Source organism: Lygodium microphyllum, chromosome 4, assembly GCF_053477565.2.
Source record: "Lygodium microphyllum isolate KBCC chromosome 4, Lygodium_microphyllum_v1.1.10, whole genome shotgun sequence".
Lineage (NCBI taxonomy): Eukaryota > Viridiplantae > Streptophyta > Polypodiopsida > Schizaeales > Lygodiaceae > Lygodium > Lygodium microphyllum.
The window spans coordinates 54,032,601-54,035,327 of record NC_141138.1 but is presented as its reverse complement, the minus strand read 5'-3'; the positions used below and the strand labels follow the sequence as shown (position 1 = coordinate 54,035,327).

Here is a 2,727-nt window from a genome sequence, read left to right as displayed (position 1 = left end):
ATTATGAATTTGAATGTAAAATACCTTAAACTTTTAAGTAATAAATTTGCGAATTATAAATATTGAGAAAATTTTACATTTTCCCATGTCTAAAGGTTTTTGTATTGCCTATAAAAAATGTTTTTCGTGAACACTGATCCTCCATCATCCCCAACAATATACTCTCTAATACGGTGATCCCCTAATTCAAAGGGAGATCTGATCAATCTCCTTTTATGGATAGCGATTGTACCGATCAACACCATTTTCAAGTGGAAGCCCAAGGACAGCAATGGCAACTTTGCACTCCACACAGAATATTCGCGCGAGGACATTTTGAAGATACAGTAGAATTCGGCCTTCCTGCATGTCACCATGAGCTAGAGAGCAAACAAGCTGGAGAACAAACCTAATGGTAGGCGAAAAAGCTCTACCAGTTGATAGATGATCTTGGCTTGACATACCAAGAGACGAGACGCTGGTACAAGCGGCACAATGCCACAACCCCTGCAGCCAACCACGGAGAAGAAAGTTGTTGCACAATGACGGCCTCGTCATCATCGCTTCCATCGTCATCCGATAAATTCACAATTTTGAATAAACAAATCAAGAGCAGACAACAAGGTAAGAAGCGTTTGCAGGAGCGTAAAGCTGGTTGTGTGCAACGTAGATGAGAGCTGTGGATCAATGTCGATTGATCACACACTCACATCAGCGGAGTAGGCATCAGAGTTTGGTAATTCGGGGGGTGAGTATCCATTGGATGAAAGGAAATAAAGGCAGTGTGCTAAGTTCTCTGTTTGATACCTTGGGTTTTGGAAAATGAGACGGTCTGTAGGAGACACAGAAAGGGAGAGGGATTGTTATTAACTGGCTCTGTTATTGGCAGACGATGTTGGATGGTTTTGGTGGCTGAGAGCTGGGGCAACAGAGACAGACATGAACCTTGCTGCAAGAGATAGATATTACTCGTGAGAGAGGGCAGAGCACAGGCCGTTAGAAACAGGCACGGAGAGAGAGAGAGAGAGAGAGAGAAGCTCGAACCCCTGTATGCTGCGCGCAGATGAAAAAGAGGAAGAGAGCATATGGGGCTTCTGCAAGTGGTGGACACTGCCTGGAACTTGGCACAACCGAGCGCACGCAGGAGGGCAGCTGCAGGATCTGCCGGCTGAAAACGCCGTCTTGTTTTTTTTGGGGGAGCTTGAGGAGCCATTACTTGCTTGGGTGTGACCGGCGTACTTTTGAAGTCATGACCACGCCTGGCCAAGTTGTGTACCGAGGCTTGCCACATGGGGTGGCTTATGTGCTTGTAAGGTTCAGCCATTAATGCTACACAAAACAATGAGAAGAGCAACCAGAATAAACTGGGAGTCGCAGATGTTCTGCCCCTGTTGCCGTCTCTCAAGGCCGGCCAAATCAAGCCCTTTTTGGATTTACGCTGATTTGATATCGCACAAATGCTCATCCAGACGACTCCATCTCTCTGTGCATGGATTGATGGCTTCCAATATGGAGAATGACTCGGGAACAACCTGAGATGGCTGAACAATCTTACCTAGAGCCTCCTGAGGAACCAAACTGTTCATACCACACAGGAACTGCTTTTTGAAATTTTGGGGCCAGTTGTAAATATAACCATCCAATTACATCGCCAAGTTCTCTCAATGCCTTCTTGCTTATGCAGTAACATTGAGAAATAGGTGTCTATAAGTTTGGAATAACTCGGTGCTATTTTTTGTATCTTCACTCCATATCAAGATGATGATCAACAATCCAGTAATCATCATGTTTCTTATGAAGATGGAAATGTGGTTCCTAGGAAGATTGAGATTCATCCTAACTATCATGATCTTCACAATGTACGTGTTGCTAATTTATACGAGTTGTAATGCATACAATACTCGTGACCCTGCTAATGTGGCATATGCTACTGAACTGGACAGCTCGTCACACAATGATCTGGATATGATTCTCATGGTATGGTTATGCCAGCTCATCTGATAGTGACTAATGATGTTTGCTGGTTCTGAAGATGCGTCAAAGGTGGAGCCAATTCTGCTGGTCCTCTTACAGATGGTCATGGGGATAATCATTAAGAGAGTGACAACTTATGCAGACACTTAAAAAGCTGGTGTTGTTGCTTTGGATAATGCCTCAAGGAAGGCTGGTGTAAGGTATCAGGATATGCTCATGAATCTCCTGCAGTTGGATTGATGCTATGAAAGAAATTGATTGATTACAGTTAATGTTAAATAGTTGTACATGCTGCTAGTGATGATGGAGATGTTCCTATTGACCTGCCCTTTGTTAACCTTTTCGATGTGGAAGCTTCTAATCAGGGAGAGGACAGACCAAGAATCCAACCTGGAGTTGACACAACAGATCATGTAGCAAGAGCTGTGGGGCAAGATAATGGTGGGTATTTTAATTCCTAGCAACAAGCACCAATACCTTTTCTTAAAGGTAATCCACATGGGCCATGCTCACATGCACTTGTGTGCTCTTGTTGCTATGATTTGCTTCTGTGCTCTATCAATGTCTTATCATAGGTAATATTGCCATTGTCCATCAACTTGGTATAGGAGCTTTCTCGCAGCTTCGATCATATACTTAGTTCACTGGTCGTGTTTAGTTTCCTGCACCAAAGCTGTGTACTGAACCAGAACCTGGATTGCTGGCACTCCCATCAATCTCAATAGTTGCTTAACATAATCTCTGCCAGCTAGGAACAAGAGCCAGACATGTTTT

General features: G+C 43.7%; 1 long non-coding RNA gene across 1 annotated transcript; it reads left to right on the top strand.

Moving 5' to 3' along the window:
• The first annotated feature begins 262 nt into the window (after positions 1 to 262).
• LOC148037048 (uncharacterized) lies at positions 263 to 2,727 on the top strand. The gene is made up of 2 exons (XR_015690772.1): positions 263 to 603; positions 869 to 2,727. It is a non-coding gene; the product is annotated as an uncharacterized LOC148037048 (long non-coding RNA).